Raw genomic sequence first — 23,850 nt, 5'->3', positions numbered from 1 at the left:
GTCCCCTCTCCGAGCAGCCAGAAAGGCGATGGAAAGAGAGAATGAACCAAAAACTATCAATAACAGAAAAGCGACCCTGTGTTCAACTTTTCCCCCTGTTCCGTAACTTTCTTATAAAATTCATTCTACAGAATAGAATATGGTTATGGTATTGGAATAGAAAATGTGTCCACTCGTAGACTGACCGGTCAAAAGCTTTGAAAAAAGTGGCGTTACTCGCTAAATAAAATAATAATGTATTTTGCCTCTACTTGTACTGACTACAGACATGAACATATTGTTATTCTTTGCTGCCTGTGATTCATTACATAAAATTAACATATTTCTTTGTATATACATTCTGTTGAAAAAAGTGAAAATAATGTTTGAACTGAATTGAATTGAATTGATTTCCTTTTGACGGCCTCAAAAGGAAAAAATGTAAGTGAAAGAGATAACATGCAGAACGCTGTTCTTACCATAATATATACGTGACAAGTTTGAGTTTGAAAAATATCTGCGTCGCTGATTGCCATACATATGCAATTGCTTGTTTTCTCTTTGATAATATACAGCGATGGATATGTAATATTGAGAAGAAAAAAAAAACAGCCGTCAAAAGAGTACCACTCGATTACATGTGATATAAATGGCTTAACACTAGTTGTACAAACTGAGTAAAACTTATGTACTGCAGAACTGTATACGTCTTTCAAACTCCTCCTTAATCATTTATTTTTGTGAACATGTTAGATAATAAAGTCCGGTTAAGATATTATCGATAGTATAGGGCCTACACATCTCGTTGTCTCATATCACTAGAGTATAACAAAGAAAGCACAATAATCTTGATACCTTTGTTATACTGCGTTAAAGCGGAACTTCTTTGCCTTATTAATACGCAACATATACAACCTTTTTGGTATTTAGAATGCAGGACTCGTACAATCACATCTTCTGAAGTTTACCGTATACGCACGCCATGCATGCAGAAACATACATACGAAAAAAAAAAACCTCCCCAAAATAGAATAAAAAACAAACAAACAAACAAAAACAAATCAAGAACTTGAACAGGCAAAAAGACATTGTTACATCTCGTCAAATAATATGTAATTCGGCGGCAGCAGCATGACGATCGCAAATTAATGGCAAGACTAGTCACCCGCGACATAAGTCATCTTCGTTTTCCTTTTCCCGTTCTCGTCGCGAATTTCCAACCCGATGACGACAGAATGAGAACACGGGTACTTGATCCCATTCAGTGTCGCGCAACCCCTGGGTCACGTGATTAGATGTGAACCGTAACGTGCCTTCACGTCATGCACCTGCATATCATGTTGCTAATGATGCCAGGTTGACGAGCAAAATTTCCAGACATAACCTTGACATACAATTGATACATACCTTTGCAATATATCTATCTATCTATCTCCCTCTATATATTTTTTTTTCTACCTGAAGCTTCTTCCGAAATTGGTTTCAATCTATATTTTAGGAAAATTAAGTTATTGACTTCAGTGGATTTGTCATCAATGCCAGTGAACCAAAAGTGCAGTTATCAGGGCAAATCTATAAGACATAAATTATTATATTATATACAAAGCCTTTAAACAAAACGATCAAAATGCGGAACGCCCATTCGGGTATTGTGGTGTTGCATAATTTTGAAGGGTTCTTTTTTTAAAGTGGGTTTAGCACTTCTTGGAAATGAACTCTGAGTAAAAACATAAACACACACACAAACACACGAATATATATACATATATATATATATATATATATATATATATAAATATATATATATATATATACATAACAGCAATTAGTTTCTGCTCGGAGCCCTAAGAAAGTATAGATTCACAACAGTAGTTCAATATAAAAACTCCGAGAGAGACGTAGTTTTGACGAATTTTCGCCCATAGGGCTTTGTCAAGTCAATACATTTGACATTTATTATATTTCTTGACATATTCGTTTTATAGCCCCTTCTTGGGTTGTAACTTATAGAAAGAGTTGTAATTGCAATGATTACCCAACAATAACGACGAAGCGAAGCAATAAATAAACACGTCAAACAAATCGATAATGTCAAAATAATGTATTGACTTGACAAAGCCCAATGGGCGAAAATTCGTCTCTCTCGAAAACTACGTCTCTCACGGAGTTTTTATATTGAACTACTGTTGTGAATCTACATATATATATATATATATACATACATATATATACACATGAGATATACGTAAAAAACATGAAGAAATACACATTTTCGACTCACGTCTCATTATAGTGGCCATTTTTATCATAATCATGTGTTCATGGAAATCAATATTTTCGTGTATACTCACATAATCTGAAATCTTATATACATTTATATATTTCGAGAAATACCATTATTGAAAACAATTAATTACATTTCATTTCAAATAAATGGTCAAAAGACTTTTCATACCGCATTCGTAAGGTCTAAGAACTTACGAAAGCAGATCAATTTTAATGCGTACGTACGCATGCGTGCGTGTCTCCCTACCCTAATTTATCACAATCGTTCACAACTCGGCCCTGCGGAGATTTATATCTTCGGATACACCCCAACGTCGTAATTTTTACTTGTTTGTCAACTTACCTTTTACATATAACTCGTGAATCATGTAACTACACTTCTGTTCCTGTGCCTTCCTCCCCCTCCCCCTCCCCCTCCCCTCCCCCCCCCCCCTTGTCATTTCTCACAGGAGTGTGTGCTCGTCGCGCCCAAGCGAGGCGCTGCCGTAAAAATCACTCATTGGGTTGTCGTTTGGTGGCGATCGACGGCCAGCAGTGATCACGTCTGTGTATATGTATATAATTCACGAGATTTGTTGGAAGTTGACATTCCATTAATTGCTGTATATGTACAAACACCGTGTCATTGATTCGAAAATGAAATCTGTGGTCAATGGTCGGTTTTGGTTTTATTTTGTTTTTGTTTTGATTTCGTTTTCGATTTGTGTGTGTTTTTATGTATGTGTTGTGTATATTTGCGTGTGTGAGTGTGTGTGTATGCGTGTGTAACCAGAATTCAGCATATTTCAATATTTCTAGCAAAATGAAAGTGTTTTTGACTTACGTAGGACCTACCTCTTTAAGAAAGCAAGGAGAACAATATTTACCGTAAAAATGTGACATTAACAAGTCGAGGGAATGTGAACTTTTTTATAAATAATGCAATTTTATGGAATTCTCTTTATATTAAGTATTGATATAAAGTATTGATAGATGGGAAATATGAAAAAGAAAACAAAGAAAACAAAAATATAATGTAAACAAATAAAAGTGGCGCCGTTAAAGCTTCTATATCAAGATCTATCAGAGCATTAATAAAACACACACACACACATACAACACAGGTATTTCTTGAAATCAAATACGCATTAATTTTTTTCATATTACTATTATTATTATTACTTCCTTTTTCCGTTAATGTTATTGAACTGTCTGTTATTAGTTTTTTGTTTTAAGGCAGTTAGTGGAAATAGCATGTGTACTTCAAGTACATACTGGTACGGGCATACGACTGCGCTATATACTTTATATACTTTATAGGCACCTATAATATTATATACTATCATACTTCCGTTTTAATATACATTATTCAGCCATTCCAGTACCTCCTTCAGGTTCTTGGATATACCTTCTCCGTTTATACAACGGTTCGGCTTTTAGGAAAGATTTGTTGTTAAAGGCCATGTATTCTTCTTCAGTAATGCTTTTGAATTTACGAGTAATACACTTTACATTATTATATAAATGTGACTATAAATTGTGAAGATGTTCGGACAAAAAAAAAAGAAACCATGAAACGGAACTAATAAACAAACAACAAACTATCAAATAAAATAATATCCCAGACATCCATTGTGTGAAAATACTAGTAGACAGCATTGCCATTAAAGTAAACTTTGAGTGGAGTCAAAAGAGAAATTTAGGGGCTAATTAATTCTAGGTTCGGGTTGCTGAAAATTCAGGGCTATGACTATTTCAGTTTTAACGTTTTAACATTTCCCTTTTCTTTAAAATAACATCAACATAATTGTAAGTGCCTTCTATCATCGCGTCTGGCTTTGTTCAGGCGCGAGTAATCAAATACACGCACCTTTATATTCCAGCAGTATACAGTACTGTATTCTCGGGACTCAGGGAACCTTTAAAGCCATTATCAAAATTTAGGAGCAGTTATTAAAAAATGTTCGAATGGTCGCATATGATGCATATGTATAGGTCAGTTGTACCACAAAACACCCTACTGTACAAAAAAAAAAAACATGCAATAAAGCCGCAAATATAAGGAGATATCGCTAATTTTCTCAATTAACCATAACTGTTGACGGTTTATTCTAGAAACGGTTTTTAATAAAACTATTGTTCACATGTTGTGCATTTAACATTAGTTGACATTGATTATACTGACTATAACATTTTCATGGTGTTTCTTTTTATCCCTAACTTACATTTAATTCACATTTAAAACTATTTTAACTGTTTTTTTTTTTTACTGTTTAAAGCATTACCCGTAAAGCTGTTGTTTTTTCATCTACAACTGCAAGCAAGGGGCTTTAAGAGTACACAGCATGTCTCGCATCGTGGTACTTCAAGAACATGTCATGATGTGGATTGGTTGTCGAAAGCCATCAGTTGAGATGCAAGGTTAGTGGCGATAACACGTGGGCGAGAGATCAGGCGACGCGGAACACAACACCACGGAGCTTAAAGAAAGTAAGGCGGGTCTTAAGGTCGGCTTGTTCACCCCTTTTGCTTAACCCATTAACTCCGGTAACCGATTGCACTAAAAGAGGCTTTCGTTCTCATGAACGCTACCACCACAGAATTTGCTGTTGCTGCTGCTTCACGTCCGTGCTTTTCTTCCTTAAAATGAAATCCAAAATGTCGCTCATAGATTTTCTGAATGAAAAATCAACCTTTTTTTTTCAAATGGAAAGATCACTGCTGAATTTGTTTCTCAGTCATCAGTTCGTTCGTTAAGTCCCTCCTACATTACCTACAGACGTGGCGAAATAAACTCAATTTGGAAGCAACATTTTGTATCATCTATTTCTGATGACTGGTCATGATGTCATAATCCAATAGATGAAAAGGACAAACACAGACGTTTGATCACTAGTTATGTAAAGTATTGCATTTCTCCTCCTCCGGCCAGCGAGGAAGATTCATCTCATACATGTACTGGTGAACCTTGGATCTCCTTGAATCTTGAAACTGAAGTTAAATCCTCAATTAAGTTTTGGATCTGATCAATCTCATATACGAGAATGATAAACCTTTCCCGGGTAGTAGAGTGTGGTTCATGCTAATGGAGAGAACGCCTGATTAGAAAAGGTCGAAATCTTGCTGAAATCCTCCGATGACTGCATATGAGATGGGTGCAATCGAAGTGGTCCTGCGAGCATATAGGTACATAAGGCATTGATCATAATGGAAACGTGGCGATTCGTGTGCAAAGAAAACTGGGACTTGAGAGCCGCAAGAACAGGTCAATCATTATATCACCTCAACGATCTAAATGTTTAGGAAAACGTGAAACTTTTCAGCAAGCCAGTTCGTAGTTCCACTTTCCGCATAAGCAGAATAAAGTTCATTTGTGATATTCTTTTTTAAATTTATTGAGATCAGCACCTGTGATGCAATGATTATTCATGAAATGGGTCCCCAGTCGATCCGAAAATCAATAATTATTCGACACTAAACTACTAATCTATACTATAATTACATTACGTGTACAACATCATGATATATGTTTTATTAGTAGTTAGCATTATAGAATATCATTTTCAATTCATATTGTTCAATCGGGTTCCACCTCTCTATACGTGTACGTGTATTCAACTGCATGCTATTCTCCATAAACACGATAAATGGGGTGATGTAAAAATACGCGGACTACTGATTTAAACTGCATCGAACCATGGACCTATCATTAGGTCCATGATCTAACAGACGTCTTTTTGACTGAGTGAGGAAATGGGAGAAACACACACAAAAGACACACACAAGCACACACACACACACACACAATCACACACACAATCACACACACACACACACACACACACACACACACACACACACGTGCTTTCGTCGAGGCCTGGCGAAAAAAAGAAAAAGAAAAAGAAGAAGGAACGATAATTTCTGCTTGCTTTACTTGTCGGTCTTCTTGATTGTGATGAAAGCAGCAAAACATCCCATTCAATTTCACTCGAATGGCATTTCCCGATGTGATCCTTCGCAAACTTCTGGAGAAAAACTTTCGTTGTCTAGAAACAGGACCTCGGAGACATCTGGGAATGTCGCCGAGAGGAGAGTTGGACGGCCGAGTGCTGGATGTTGTTAGCGTTTCTTTTTTCTTCATTTTTTATTTGGGGCGGGGGGGGGGGGGGAGGGGGAGGATGGGTGAGGGCAAGGGACAATTCTAAATGTTTACTTCTTGTACAGATTTGCTCTTGTTTTTCGGAGGGGGAGGGGGTGAAGTGCGAACCCTGGAAGCCATCTTTCGAGGAAATCTATTCCAAAAATAAATAAACTTTGTAATAACAAACAAACAAACTCCAAATTTTATTGTCCGAGAATGGAAATTCTTTATAAGAAACAAACAAAAAATATTCCCTACAGATCGATGCAAAAATTACAAAAATCGGATAAGAAATAAGGAAGAAATGACATTTTGAAATTGCCAAAGAACAAGTGTCAAGTCTGATATATCAAGGTATGTATGGGAACATGGTTTTACTTGCATTACCTAAAAATAGCAACATTTCCGAATTTCAAATGACATACATGAAAAATGTGAAGGTATGACATTACCAACTCGGTCATGTATAGACCCTATATTCATAAGGACTGGTCAAGAAAATGTTTTCCGAAAAAAAAAAATTAAAAAATGTCATATCTTTCATATTTCTCATCATTTCTGTATCCTTCAGTAGGGAATAATCTTCTCTTTCTTTTGAAGTTTACTTATTTTTGGGATGGATTTCCTCTTTAAGGAGTTAAAACCATGAGACCCTATAATTATGACGACTGTAATCATTCACTGCTATATAGTACTCGAGTTTAGATTTTTGAGTAAATTTTGATTTGATTTGATTTGATTTCATTTCATTTGTTTTCTGTATGGCATGGCTTTACAATTCTTATTTTCGGCTACAATGTATATCATCGAACATTATGATATAGATTATAATATACATATGATTGTATTACTCAGCATGCTTATTTTCGACATGAACAACAATCTATGTCAGCTTGCCTGGCATAATTTATTGTCCTTAGGATCCCCACTGGTCTAGAGTACAGAGCCAGACTCATTGATAAACCTAATTCACTATCGAGAGCTAATAATTGGCCCTTTCTATATGAACTTATTTCAACAAAATGATGTCAGCAGTCATCCCCGGCCATTGTAAAACTTGGGTTTAACAAGACAATGGAGGTCATTGTGACGTAATAAAAGCCATTCTTTTTCCACGGTATTATACAGGACTGGTGTAGTCCAAATACTAAACGGCAGACAATCGGCAGGATCGGCGCCTATAGCGTCCGTCTCTCCCAAGATGGTCTGGGGCACCGTTTCATGAAAGTTGTCAGCCTTCACAAGTGGTTGTCAGTCTCTGACAATTTCAGTAAAATCCTTGGTTATGAATGATTGGCTGAGAAGCTCTGGTCACTCAACTTGTCAGGTCTGACAACTTTTATGAAACCATGGAAACGGTGCTCTCATTTATGTTAATTCTGTAGGGCCTGTCCTATACATCTCTTTGTCGTTGAGAAGAGATTAGGGTAACTGAAACACCTAAAGAAGTGTACTTGTTTTTAAAAGTCGTCAAACAAACAGATGTAAATGATTCCACATGGATTTTATTACGTTCCTCTCGCATATTAGGACTACTTTATATTTGGGAAGGCCTGTAATACTCCGTGAGCTCGATGAGTCAAGTGAATGGTATGCCTTAGATATATCTGTATAATAGTAAGCAATAAAGCTGCTCCTTTTCGACAAAGCAAACAAGTTATACAAACATTGAGAAAACACTCCTTAAAACCAACCGGCTTAATTTCACCATGGCAGAGGGGTCTTCTCTCTAGTTTGGAGTTGAACCATGCATCCACGGAGGCAAAGTTAGGCCACTGGTGTCGCCATTTTTAGCTGCCACAAGCTGCCTCCCGGGCCCGCACAGTTTTCTAAAGCCACATTACCTTGGCCTCACACCACAACCCTCCGGGCTCCGCTCTCTCCTCGCCGAAAGTCCCTCCACCTAGGTCATCTTAAACTACTCAGAACCGACTCGGCATCCCTTGACCCCGTCTGTAAAAGAAATATGACTGATTATATCTCATAAATCAATTTGACATTGGCCTAGTGCAGAGAACGACGGTGGCAGGTAACCTTTTTTTTTTTTTATGACGCAGCCCAAATCATAGTAACTTCAAAGCCCATGCATCCACAGGTTTTTACCAGATTTACTAGTAATCACAATGAACAATGAAATTCGACGAAGACCTTGACGCCATATAAAAGTGGACATAAAGAAACTGTCATTTGGTAAGACACAGGAAAGTACGGATGCCATTACCCCGAACTTTGTTCCCTCATGAGGTGGATTATGATAACCATTGATTTTTGTAACGAAATAGCCAGTACACGTGTAGCTGCATTTGATATCTGAAATAGCCTCAACAGATAGAACCACGAACTTAATGTTGTTCGTTAGTCTACAGTTCGAAAAAAAAATCACATCTTCCATAAAGTTGCTGGTCATACTCATAGCGCCATGAGCTGCTTCTTGATGGAAGTGCAGAGGGGTATAAGAGGGACATACTTCCACCCCTCAGATGGACGTGTCCGCTTTACGGATAAATCTTCCCGCATCAACATTCATTTGCTGTTCTCCCGCATCTTGACAACAAAGTTAATGTGAAAGTCTGCACAATTACAATGATACTTGTGGACTCACTTTCATCAAAATAGATGCATTTTACCCTATAAGACTGGAATCTCGGAAGGATACAATATAGGATATGATGATGAGTTGGATATGGGACTCCCAATTTCCTTATACGAACACAGATTCATTTTTTTCTTTCCTTTGGCACGGTATTCTTCTTTCTCCTCGCAACCTTCAATGCTCGCTAAAAGGTCATTGGCCTTCCACGCTTATCGAAACTTCGAATGAAAGATAAAACAATGACTATTTGAAGTGACTCACTAACAGATTTCAAACTGCAAAACAAAGGTACAAAAGCAAAATAGACGTTATAGCTGCCACTTGAAATTCAACTTGTAATTTTATCCATGATATCCAGGAGGTAAACATGAGCTATAGTTAATCATCATGCTTTTATATCTTGTTTGTGGTTTCTTCTTCTTCTTCTTCTTTTACAAAATGTTACTAGTTGCACGTTTTTGCTTGGAAAATGCATTTTCCAAGAACTGTAGGTAAGATGCAAATTGACATCACACTCTGAAATACACATACCTGACGATTACGAAAGTTTTTCCTTTCGTATTGATTCAAGAAAATTTCACTTTCATTTTCACGAGAAAAAACCCCCACCAAAGCCAATAAGGAACATGGCGCGAAGTCACTTGATTATTTCGTTGTGGGGATTATAAACGTTCAAATTTATTAAGGAAGTCATCACCTGTCATATTTTCAAGAAAGCTTGTGTCATATATGATGAATCGTCGTAAGGATAAGGGTCATGTCATTGGAGTACATCAGACCTTTAAAAAGAAAAGTGTCCAAAAAATACCTTGAAAACTTCGATTTTTTTTTCGTGTATGGTTTTTGAATAGGAACATCCATATTTCCCCCTCTCTAACCACTTATGTTGTGGACTTCAAAAGGACCGTCTTGGACTTACTCGGTTGAGCCTCGTGGTATTACCAAATTCCCAGGTGATTGTAGATGATTCCTTGACCACTGCATCTATCCCAGGTAAAACTTACAGATTCTCGATTTGCAATCGGGTATTCTATAAAGCCACGGGATACTGAAAATCGTTATTAATTTGGTGGGATTACGGCGATGACAAGAAATTGATGAATGCAGCGGGGAGGTGAAATCACAGAGGAAGATAACCCCGTGGAAAATTCCTCGAAGCGAACCAACCCATGAACTTTTTTTTTTGTCTGAGAGGAATAGAGAGGCTTTCTGTTCTCTTCTGTTAAGTTCAACCACACCACCCTCAATCCAATGCATATCTTCCAGTGGAAGAGGTTTTTATTAGACGGGGGTAAAAGGAACACAGCTATGGTATCTCACGTTTACCAACAGCGATAGTGGTTATCACCATAACCAACAGCAAACTACATGTATTTTGGCTTGGTAAATTTTTGGACTGTACAAATGCATGTTTTAGATGTGCTGTACTGCTGAGAGTGTATAGATAAGAGCAGTATTTTAGGTACGAGACAGATGAGAAAATGTAGAAGCAGAGATCTGGTGGCAAAGCAAGGATGTTATTGCCTCATGGTTTTTCCGTTGTTGTTGTTGTTGTTTTGTTTTGTTTTTGTTTCTTGTTTTGCTTTGTTACACTTTAATCCGTTGACTGTAATTCAAAAGGGAGAATTCAGTAAAGATTGGAATGAAGGTTTGTGGGAAAATTTTGATCACTAGCTTCGTCTCCATCGGTTTCTTAACCCTTGCTTGCGTCCGTTCTTTCTTTTCCCGCAACTGTGTCACTGCAGTGGACAATATTGCACAGTTTAGTTAATGTAAGATGATTTACATCATGCGTGTCGAAACACAAAACAAAACACAAAACGGATTAAATGAGGTAGTTATATTGTGTTCAGAGTACAATCCAAGGTAGATGTCAAACGAGTGGTATCTTTTACGAACAGAAAACACCAGCAAGTAGTTTGTTCTATTTCACTTTATTGTACTTGTTGATACTTCACTGCAAAAAGTCCGGTGTTAAATAGTGAACACCGAGCTGGTGTTAAATTTTCGGTGCTCATTTATGGTGTTAGATTAACACCTCCGGGTGTCCTTTCCAAATTTTAAACTGCTTTTTGAAGAGTTTCTTAGGAACTGCACTTCTTGTTGATTTTTAATTTAAAGAAGACGATCAAGAATGTTACATCAAAATACCAGATTTTTGAAAAAATGTGAAAATAAATTTACACCACAGTAACACCAGCTAGTGTGGTCTCTTATTGAAGCTGGACGGGTGTTAAACCATTGATATTAACACCAACAAATATCCAATCAACACCATGTGGTGTCATTTTTGAATTAACACCAGTACAGTGTCAAAATAACACCAGGTACAGTGTCAAATTAACACCACGAAGTGTCAGGTGAACACTTTTCAATACCATCACAGTGCATTTTCAACACCTGTGGGTGTGGTCCTCTATTGAAGTTTGATCGGTGTTAGATTTAACACCCGTGGTGTTAAATCTAACACCTATGTTTTTACAGTGTTCCGTTCCCGTTAGGGTGAGTCTTGTTTTTTTTTTTTCTTCTTATTCGTTGTGAGGACAAAATAAACATCTAAACACTGTCCTCGGAAGGCTTATCAATGATGACGTTTAATCAGACTGCTGAGGGCAAAATTAGGGACATTGTTAACGCTCAAACAGTCAAAGGAAAGACGCTGTGCCCAATTTAAGGATGAAAGTTACGAAAAGTGATTTGTCGAAGCCGAGGTTGAAAATACTTAGATAATCGTTGTTATAACATCACACACTAAGGACATGATAAGTGTTTATGTAATGATATACAATACAACCAATGTTTCTCTTTTTGCTTTCCTTGTTCTTTCCGTTCATTTTCTATCATCTTTCTGGGTTTTGTTCTCGTCCGTTACTGCTCGTCTTCTTCCCTTCGCCATCATGGTATCTTTCTGGTTCTTCTGTGCTGCTGTTTTGCTTTTCTTCTTTGTCAAATTCCTTCAGTCCCGTACGTTTTCTTCTGTGTTCTTTACCTGCCTGTGATACAACTGGATTACTGTTTCGTTTCTCGCTCCCTATATTCTACTTTACTCCTTTTCTACACAAACGTGTGCCTAAACCACCTGTTCTACCTTCTTCTTGAGTATTGCCTATTTCTTCTTCCTTCCACTTACATCCTTTCCTCTTCCGTTTTCTTCTCAATCTCATTTCCTTCTTCACAATAAGGTCTTCTTTTCCCCCCCCCCCCCCCCCAGGGTAGCATCTTTTGTGGGTGAAAACATCTTGTCCAAGGACGGTAGGCACTTGACGAGGATTCGAACTCTGGACTTCCGATTGCACGACCTCTTCTCCTGTTGCCTGGCCTATCTATCTGTCAGTCTGATCCTGTCTATGCTCCCCGTCCAACTCGGATGAGCTCTATGAGCTATATGGTCCAGAGTCCTAGCAGGGAGGTGGAAGAGTCCATCTCCCTGGTCCTACTTATGTTTACTGGCTGGCCAACCTGTGGATGTCTTGTTTGTTATCAGCCAGCATCCGTTTAGTGAGTGGCATGGTATGTTGGATTACGGTTCTATAGGTTCTTTACAAAGGAGATCCTGTTTTCAAATCTCGGCCGACGCGTACACAGTTCGACAAGAACACACACACACTTACACACACACACATACACATACACAAGCAAAACAAAAACAAGAACAGCTATTCACTGTAATTCCTTCTATTCAAAGAGTATTTATAAATTCTAAATGATGAACTGGCAATGTAATAGAATAGAACACTGAAAGGGCCTTGTGTGAGAATTCTACGCCAACACCGAAGAGGCTAAATTGGGTATTCATGGGAAGCTTGTCATTGTCATGAGGTAGCCTACCTTTTTCGTTCTAACTTCACCATCAACTGCCTTCGTAATAATATGACATGACTTAAAAAATTATCTCAGAATTATATCATTATATCCACAGTTTACGCACTTCGGTATTTTGTTTCCTCATGGGAAGTAGGTAGCAGTTTACGGTGCCACGTGAATGGATCGGTCGGTAAACAACCAAAGTTCAATGAAATCAACAGCCATTGGAATGTAATTACAGACTTTTTGTCAACAAAGAGGGAACTGAATGAACGAGAATGTCACATTTTGACAAACAGCTGTGTTTGCAATTTCCTGCTTTTCAACGAGTCACAAACACAATCATATTGGAAGACGCTCCTGTGTTTGGCTGCCACCAGCGGCGACCCAATCGGAAGTACTTGGCACGTCTGTTCGGCTGGCTATACCATAGGCTACCCCTCGGGAGCTCGTATTTATATGAGCGGTCATGGGCATTCAATTCAACACGCCGTCCTGCTTGGATAGAGGGTAAGAAACGGTGATTAATTTAACACACCTCTCCGGGCACGGGTTGATGAATTGCCATGGTTTACTTCCAAGTTAGAAAAACATTATAGACGGTCTAACGAGGGGGAAAATACCGTCATTGTGTGAAGAAATCTTTCATTCACTACCAATTGCCAATGAGTTTTGATACCAGTGCTTTCGACTCGGAGGGGGTAACAAGGGAAAATCGTAAACTGGATAGATAGTCAGTTATTGTAGCTGAAATTTACTGGTCCAAATAATAAAACATGTAAGTGGCAACATTTCAATTATATTGGGAGCAAAGATTACGAAACTCAGTAATTTCTGGATGCTAATACTATGTATAGGACAGTTAGAGCTGAAATCTAACACGAGGAAATCTATATTAGGTAAACTTGCCAAATATCAGCCTCCTTCAGACATTATTATTACCCCCACCCCCTCCCCCCCCCCAAAAAAAAAAAATAAAAAATAAAAAAATAAAAAAAAATAAAATAATAAAACAACAACCATTGTTACGGATTGGAAGGGACTGCAAGTTACGTGTATAGTAAATAGTACTACTCATATTACTTGCATTAAAGATTTTAGACCCTATAGTAGTATATATACGCCTAAATCAATACCCAGAAGATCAAACGAGTCTCGCGATGACAAATTTTACTATACATAACCTTAACATGGCTTGGCAGTACAACAATAAGCAAAACACTGCTGCTACTGCTGCAGCAGCTGCTGCAGAACGATTGTTATAATAATAAAAATAGGCCTATTAGTCGTAGTATTAGTAGTAGTAGTAGTAGTAGCAGTGGTAGTAGGGCCTATTATAGCAGTAGTAGTAATAGCAATAGTACAATTAATAGTAACAGTAGTAGCAATAGTAATAGTAATAGTAATAGTAACATAATAGTAATAGAAATAGAATTGTAACACTTGTAGTAATAATTATTTACATAAAAAGGATTAGATAATACAAATCTTATCTTGACTTCTCAAACTCAGAATCAACCAACAATATACCCCTTTTTTTGGGGGGGGGGGAGGGGGAGGAGGGGTTACTCTGAAATGTTCAAAATAATCATAATGCAAAAACAGTGTCTGCGCTTTGAGGAAAAAAAAATCGTCCAGCGACAAGGAGGAAAAAAATGTGTGATAGATCGCACCCCCTCTACGGCTTGTCTCGTAATCACAGCCGCGATACTCTGAAATGTTGGAAATAAAATGCTTGAATCATACGGAAAGTTGCAATTCGTTTTTCTTTTTATTCCTTTCTTGACTTTAATCACTCTCCCTGGTACAGATGTAGCTATCTGAAAGGTCCACTTTACTTTTGAGAGCGGTGATTTGAAAAAAAAATTCAAGATATCATTACATTTGATGCATATGTGTAGGTCTGTTGTATTACAAAACATCCTACTATATGACCTTTTCACAATAAAGCCTAAAATATAAGGAGATATCAGTATTTTTCTTAATAAACCATAACTGTAGACGGTTTAGTCTGGAAACGTTTTTATTATAACTATTGTTCACATTTTGCATACTTAACAATACTTAGCATCGATAATATAGATTCAATTTTTTACAGTGGTTGTTTCTATCCCTAACTCACATTTAAGAACTATCTTAAAGCACTAATACTGGGTTTTTGTTTCATCTGCAAATGGTAAATCATGCCTTTAAAATGACAAAAACGAGTAGATTTGGGCTATAAAAGCTGAGACCATAATGATTTTACATCAGCCATCAGTTATCATGACATATAAGAAAATTACTTGTGAAATATAGCTCACTGAAGATGTGTTTTTTTTTTAATATTTCATTTTTAAGATGTTGATTCATAAATCTCATTGATCCAGGATTGAAAATTGGTCTGTTGCTCTTCCTTCCATTTCTTTCTCTTTTATTGTGATTATTGTGATTTTGCGTTGGATGTATTTTCTGTTGTGTGCTGCATGATATGCAGCGTGTTGTATGGCCATTTTGCATTTTTAATGTCGAAAAGTGTCGCGTATTTTTTGATGTATTTGGTTTTCCGAATTGCTTGTTACCGCAGACGACGGTCCATACTGATGAAAATAGTTCAGTCTGATTTCAGTATCACAGCTGGAGAGTGCCAATGTTGGAAACCAAATTAGCCTCAACCTTTAGCTAAGTCGTGGGGGGGGGGGATCATATTACATTGATGTTAAGCTAATGAATAATTCGTTAAATATATTCGCGAGAAAAAAAATAGACAAAAGAGGAGCTCACTGAGACAATGATAAATTATAACATCTTTATAGTTTAATATAGCATTATCATCTGAAACGGTGCCGATTTTTTCACTATGTAACAGGTTGTTGTAGCACACACAGATTAATTCATATCTTATTGATATTTTGGAAAGTGAATTCATCTGCACTAATTGTTAATTCACAGGGAGGTTGTCAGGCAGTGAGGGCTTTTAAGAAGTGTAAACTAGTTCTTGACACAGCCCTTGATATTTTCCTTTGTTGCCAAAAGCAACATCCAGCAGACGCCTGAAGGATTTGCATGCGTATATGCATTTTTATCTCACAAACATGCTCATAATTTTTCGTGCAAATTAGACATTCTGGCCATGAGTTGAACGTCAAAAATTTTCATTCCAAAACCTCAGGGTTTATTCTGCTTGAATAAAGATTAAAAGACAAAAATAGTGTAAAGGTTAGCCTACTATCTTTTGAAGTACTTCTGGGCAGAATCTTACCTTCAAACAGCCAAATATTTGCAATAAATATCGGGGTTTCTCCAAACTTATTGTTGGTCTCTAATATCCAACCGAAGGAATGTCGCCCTTGAGTGTTGCGGGGTTTGTCAGCGTAAATCAATGTCGATCTAATGGACAAGGAACACTCCGGGCTTAATAAATTAGTTCCCATCAATGCGTTCCTCCTAGGTAAACAAATGGAAGCCCAAACTGTTCCATAATATTTGGAGTATCTTTTCACGTTATCTTCTAGGTCCGAACAAAGATGGTCCACTAATGTGGACCATCGTCCTTTTTTTCCCGCCCATTGGAACTGATCAGAACTACGGTGCACTTGACCGCCTGACTTTGCGGAGTCCCCAATGCATCGTCTGCGCTTTTACACACGAAGAAATTTATACTCTCGCTCTTTTTTACGCAGGTCTGCAAATTTTCTTTCTTATCAGACTAATCACCCGACATAAAATAGAGGGAAATTCGGCTCCGGGTCAAAACATTTATACCATTTCTGTTAAACAAACATCCCCGCTTTAATGGATGGCCCATCAAATACATTTAATACATCTGACTGTTTTCACATTAACTTCGCGGAATTCGATGGCAGAAAGTCCCGTCGATATTGGTACAAAGCAAGAAGTGTCAGTCTCAAGTGGATAATTTTATTTTGAAAAATCGCTCTCACGATAACCCGTGAATACCCGGGACATCGTTTATGCCCAGATAATGGAAAGGACAATTAATGTGTCGGATTGAATAAATGCTCACCAAATAGTCGGGTAACTATTATACGCAGCTCACGCCCGTCGAAAACAGCATCGTTGCGTGACATGGCATGGCAAGGCATACAGTCGGTTTGCTAACATGAATTTGCCTGTCTGGGACCTGGCGAGCATTTGATTTACGTGATGTGTGACGCTTAGGCTCCGTACGGTCTGCGTAGACGACGAATTTAACGATAGTCCATTCTACTGTGGCGTTTATGCGTCGGCAAGAAAACGATATTACAGAACAGCTAGTGCGATAAAGTCGTTTCTAACCGATTCATGTTTGATATCCACGACATTCTGAAGAGAAAGCAAGAAGTGCTTTTGTTCTTCAGTTTCTTTAAAACATAGATCACAATGAATGATTTGGTGAGGTATTCATCATCTGTTACAAAATGTCACACACAAAAGAAAAGCGTTCTAAACAAGAAAATAAATCGAATTTTGACATTGAATTACATGGTACCCTATACATACAAAAGTTATATTCATTTCTCGGCAGTCCACCTACGTGCTCTTTCGGACAGATTTGACGAAATTTCTGATTCCGTGAATACTACCTTCCTGAGAAGTTGGTTAACACGTAGGGCCAAAAGTAGACTAATTTCATAGACAAAGAGCAATACTAGTATTTGAAAATACAGTGCTCAGTAAGGGAATAGGAGCCTATATAGTTATCATGAACGAAAAGCAACGAGTGTCCTAGAAGTGACTAAACTCTTACATTCTATTTTTCGTACGTCTTTCATTCATATATAGGCCTATAATACTTTAAGTTTGCTCGTTGCTATTTGATATAATATTCCGTCTTACTGCATGTTGGTGATTCACATAGCATAATAAAAATAACGATTCATAGTTGTTTCAGAAACAAACTAGCTTTTTGATAAAACAACGAGAAAATATAAATCTTGAGTCCAACTTTGACCTCATGAAAATTGTCATATCTATCTTCTACAGCTTCATTTCGTTTGAAATAGTTGGAACTCCGACATGCATTACAGAAATAAGAAATAGTGACAAAACCAAACACAGAAAAGATCCACAAAAATACATAAAGGATCCAACATACAATTCAACAGATCCACAGCAAAAATAAATAAAACGAACAAGTCACTGTACTCTATATAGGCAGGCCCTACTGGCGCCGCTAAACGACCGTATTTCTCAAATTTTGTCGCGGTGAATATATTTTCTAGGAGAAAAGAACAACACAGAAGTGGAGGCTGGGGTCTCAAGTCAACACGGTTGTAGAAAAAGTTGTAAACTTTTGCATCCCTTTTGCTGCATATAGGCCCACATGAAATATTACAATTGCATTTTTCTCTTTTTTATCTCATCTCCCCTTTTTATGCATTATTTCTTTCTTCTATACCATTCTTGACTTTAATAAAAGAACAACAAATCAATGCTGAAATTTACATCATAAATTTGATGAAACCCGTCATATTTCTCGGCCGTCTGTAGTACTGGAATCAAAATTATGGATATTGGGGCTGGCCTACAGGTCATGGGGTCAGATAACTTACTTATTATTCTAATTTCAGACCTTTCGATAGTTATCATATCGACAATAAAAAGCCTCATGGTTCCCACGGATTTCTTCTGTAAATCCTCTCGATAAAGTGACAATTATAACATCCAAGGGTCTTTTCTCAGTGCAAACGGCAGGTGGAACCAACAAACAACAAGGAATAAGAAAATCTAGAAAGTTTCACCCACTACAACACGTACATGATTTTCATGTCTATCAGTGCAGACTAGGTTACGTAGTTGAGAAACGGTGGAAAAGTGTGTCCGCCGTACGTCGGTGACTGGTAGCTCGTTTACTTCAGTCGGTACGAAAAGTCAAAGGTCACGCACCCGGCTCTCCCCGCGCAACGCTCGGGCACGGCGCACGAAGTTTAGTAAGTATACGTGCAACCCGCGAACATGGGTGTAAGAAAGGGGAGGGATGATCACAAGCGGTTTTCACATGCCATGTTCTCTCAATTTCTCGGGACAAAATGTACAACCAAGCAGTCGCTGAGATAGAAGGATACTATGGCAATCTTGCGAGAAGACAAACAATCAATTCATGTACGCATTTATGAAGTATTCGTTGATACTGGATTGTACTTCAGGGCATGTAGCACAAGCTGCATAACCTATACTGCCAAGGATGTTGGTCCTATAACATGCCTGCCTCGTACCAATAGGTATATTCATGATATAATTGGATGTGTGAAATAAGAGATGACTTCATATGCTAACATACTGAACAATGACAAAACATGGCCCTATGGCAAGAAATCGTTAAAGTCTTAACGTCCAGGAAAAAGATCTAGGTCTACCACTTCTGTCACGATAACCTGCCAGCGTGGTTAAATATTCAAACAGCCAACTTATAGGCCTACCTCCTAAACGAATATAGAAAAAGCCAGGTTGGTATCTTGATCTTATATCGTTTGTACTACAACTTGATTTAGCAGCCCGCCCATGCCATAGGTAAAATACCATCAGGGATAATCAGTTGAATTTCTAAGATTATACAGTATCAACATAACGGTATATTAAAAGGAAACTGTTTGTTCCTCGGAGTATATTTTCATATAGGGCCTAAATGACATGCACGCTTGATCACTTTCTCATACTGATACATCAAGTCTTGTATACGAGTGATCACGACTTCTTGAAAGGCGACAAAAATCAGACGAATTACAGTTACCTAACGATTGTTCAACTGAACAACTAGCCACAACTTGATTCCCAGCGAGAAGGCCTTTACATCAATAGAGAAGCCCATACTCTATTCTCTAACAACGATCACGTTGTCCATAAAGATGACAATATTCTGCTGAGAGAACATAACTTTTCACGTTGTTCCTTTATATCCCTATTAACGAAAAAAAAAACACGTTCGAAAACATTTAATTCATTCATAAAAAATAAAAAATATATACCACAGCTTTGCAGAATCTTGATTCTTGCCTAAATATCATAAAATTCTTTTCTCCAAATTCTCCTCAAACAAAAGCTATAATGTATACCACCACATTATAAGCCTCCAGCTTGGGTTGGGGAGAGCTGTGTAGAAAATCAGTGTACGGGGGAAAAATTATGTTAATTGCTAAAGAAGCCCCCACTCCTTAACATCCCCCTGGCGTCAGTTCATGGTACTTTCTAATGTCCCAAGAAGAGAAAAAGAGAGAGTAAAAAAAAAGGCCAATGACACTTCGCCACAGTCAATTATCATTGCACCACTCGCTCGATCGAACGTGGCGTTGTACACTAACTATGAAATAGTCATTATGGGGTGCGGATGCTAGACCTTTTCCATTCGTTTCTTCTTCCATCCCCCCCCCCCTCGAATCTTTCTCTCCCTCAGACACACAAACTTTTACCCTCTTTCTTTTTATCTCCACTCTCCTCGTTCTCCTCCTTTCTTGTCGAGAGTTGTTGCCTCCGAAGACGCAATTTTCGAGAAAAAAAAACGGTGCTGGGCGAAAATTGACAGGGGTGACAGTTGCCAATCAAACCCGATGCCCATTGTCTCCCTGGGACGGGTTGATGAGGCAAGCATTCGGGCAGGGGAGATGAGGGTACGGGGTGGTAATGAGAATATCACACGGCCAAACCCTCTCCCTCTCTCACTCTACGATCCCAGTTTCCTGGAGTGCCACCAAAAGAGAGATTTTACAGCAAAATAAAAAGAAAAATTATTCAGGTATAAGAGGAGGAAAGTGGGGTAGAAACCATGATCAAGTTTTATGAATACAATACGGCCCATTACGGGGCTTGTCATGAAAAGTAACTTATGCGCATTAGATGGCTGAATTCTACGTACTGCGAAATCGATGACGATGAATAATGAACATAAACCACCGCGTTCAATGCCCACAACAATAACAACAGGGCAATCAGTAATAAAAAGTAAAACAAAATATCGGCCTACATGCAGCAAACACGAAAGAAAAGTAGGCCGAAAGTCACACTTGGAAAGTTTCCGGTGTTGTATTTTGTAAGGCATTCTGAAGACCATTTTCGTCGCGTGATCAGGCCATGATCTCATCTTGCTAGTATATCCCGGTACTTTATAATTGGTACTGACATGCGCAAGCTTATCAGTTCTGTCCCGCGGCAATTTATCGATCAGTCATGCACACACACACACACACACACACACACACACACACACACACACACACACACACAGGCTCACAATAGACATGAAGAAATGTAATGTTTATCATATATGGCCTACAATATCATATAATTTCAGCGAAACAAGCCATCCAAAATACAAAACAAAAATACAAATAAAAATATTGATGTAAGATATGGCCGTTTATAAGAGTACACACCATTTTTCTTTCTTTTTTCCAAAGGTTATGCCTATACCTTTCACAGCAACAAGATATGGCATACTCTCAGAGATGCGTCACCCACAAGAAGTTTACGGTCACACAACCTGCTATTGCTAAGGATGTCAAGAAGATTTCAATTTTTAATTATTCTTTGTGTTTAAGCTGAAGGAGTGTGTAAAATTGTAAGTTTTATTTTTCGCGATATGAATACAGCACCTCTCGACGAGGCGGGTGAAAAAGTAGTACGATGGAGTAGGCCCTAACTGCGTTTCCAATTACCTACGTCTGAACTAAAAATTGTTAGGTTTAGTTATCCCTTTGAATGACGCATGCCTTTCTGTTGGGTGAAATACTCACAAGAAGCTTGCAATCTCGGATAAAATGGTGGCAGATAAACACATTTTAACCTTTGAAAAATCGACACGAAACAATAAGAGCCTACATCAAGCCTACAATGTTTGGGGGAAAACGAATGACAGCATGAATGCACAGCTCAGTGATAGGTGTGCGAAGAATGGAAACTCGGCAGCTGCCATATACTTGTAAGCTCCACAAAATTTCATTTCGAAGGTTTATCACCCACGTCTAGTGATGCAAAGTCTAGCCAAGATAAAGCGCTCTGCACAGAGTCGGCAATTTGGTTTCCATCATAGCAGAACTCGCGACTTTGGTGATGTTTCAACCCCTCGTCCTCATCCTCCACTCCACCCCACCCCCCCCCCCTTCTCTCTCTTTCTTCCTCTCTCCCTCTCGTAACATATCTCCCCTTTTCTTCTTCGACTTGTGAGAGAAATTTGAGAAGGACACTTACGTGTTTTAGGTTTATAGGGGTCACCAGCCCTTCCACAGAGGTCACAAAACTCGCTTTCCTTGGCTACTGCCTGTACCACTTGCCTGCCTGCATGCATGCATGCAAGGTACCCCGACAAGCGAGAGTGCAAAACGAGTCAGCACCAAAGAATGTGGCGCCGGTGATAATTTCCATGAAAGTGGTTTTTAGCGAGGGGACTGTATAATGTATGTAGACTTCGAGGTTTTGGGACAAGATGTATTGTGGATATCCAGAGCAGTGGCGGTATGACAGGACAAAAATATATTTAGTCTGATTCACAAAGAGAGATGCCGAGTTAGACGAATACCGAGTAAATCAAATGGGTCAGTATAGCCATCTTTTGTTTCAGGTAAAATGGGGAGTGTCGTGCTATTATGAAAAACAAAACAAAACAAACCTTAAAAAAGCACAAGTTTGTGATCAGCGTCACTGCCTATTTTCACTAATTCGAAACGCGATGCGTTGTAATAAGAAGCTATGCACCTTAGGTGGTCCCTCCCTGTTGCAAATGCAAAGTTTAAAGGCACATAAAGTTTGGTTCTTTTTAGAGTAGAGTTTCGTATGCCTGTCCTCCTATGTCTTAATGATAACGTTTGAATTCGTTCCTCAGTAAGTATGTTGTCATATTTTGTCTTGTTATCATTAAGATGGAAGTTTGAAAGATGGTTGATATTGCTGTAGTTGGCTCCCATTTCCTGTAATACTGGATGTAAACAATAGCGCTTGCTTTCTCATAAGCACGTTTTGACTGCTCTTGACCAAACTTTTGCTCGGGTTTTTAACACACCGTTCGACAAAAGAGAAAAAGAATAAAAGAATAAATAAAGTTAGATTTACAATAATACGATACAAGTTCTTGGCTGTATAAGTCATCAGTACCCAAAGCAACATAACGTTGCTGCAAATTAACAAAATTGAGGCATATTCCCTACCAATCCATTACATTTAGTGATTGTTGTGTTCAACGCATGCAGCAGGTTATCTTCATTTCGATATGCACATTTTCTCGGCCACAATCCCACGCCTAGAAGCCTTATTCGTTGTCGTCGTTTTACGGCAATTAACTACACATACCACTGAACATCAAAAAGCGATGTTTGGCAATGAATTGTACCAGGATTTGCTATATTCGTTACCGCCATTTCTGCTGTTAATCACACGCTGGCCCTATAATGCGACATGGTTGAGCGCTGTAAACCAACATACACAGATCCGTCTCTATGCGGCTGCACGCGTACTGACCTACACGCGACGGGAAATAGATGGGGCATCTCATCTTGACCTCCACGAGGTCACAGGTTACGATCCGGTAGTACATCAGTAGTTTGGTCATGAAGAGGACAGCCCTTCATTTCATGGACAAAAACGACAACAACAGTAACAAGAGTGTCTGTCAAGAGTGGCATCGGTTAAAATACAGAGTGAGGATTTTGCTCGGATAATGTCAATATGCTGCCATGGTCAACATAATACCGTCGAAGAAAAGTAATCGACCACCTGATGAGCATTTACTGTCAGGACCCCATTACTTCGACCTGAAGACAAGAGAAATAAAAGTTCCATGCACATTGTTAGATGCATTTCGAAATGGGAACCTTAGCGATGATGAAAACTCAAGAAAATTCACTCCCTGTGGCTAAGCCATAGTATAGTGTAGGCCTACATACGTGATGATCATCATCGCCTCATCGGCGAAAAAGCAGTAACGCGATTTTGGACAAAATGTGCTTGCTACCGTCTCATCGGAAACATATTGACTAGCCTGTTTTCTCTCTCAAGTCTAGATTTGTAAAGAGACGAAAATTCCATATCATTACACTCTCTGTCCTCTGCTTATGATTGGACTTCTGCCCTTTATGCATTTGTTACTTCGTTACAAGTTGCT

The sequence above is a fragment of the Diadema antillarum genome, unplaced genomic scaffold (assembly GCF_040938485.1).
Source record: "Diadema antillarum isolate AM-2024a unplaced genomic scaffold, OU_Dant_1.0 seq00000454_RagTag, whole genome shotgun sequence".
Taxonomy (NCBI): Eukaryota; Metazoa; Echinodermata; class Echinoidea; order Diadematoida; family Diadematidae; genus Diadema; species Diadema antillarum.
Note: the sequence above shows the minus strand (reverse complement) of the source record.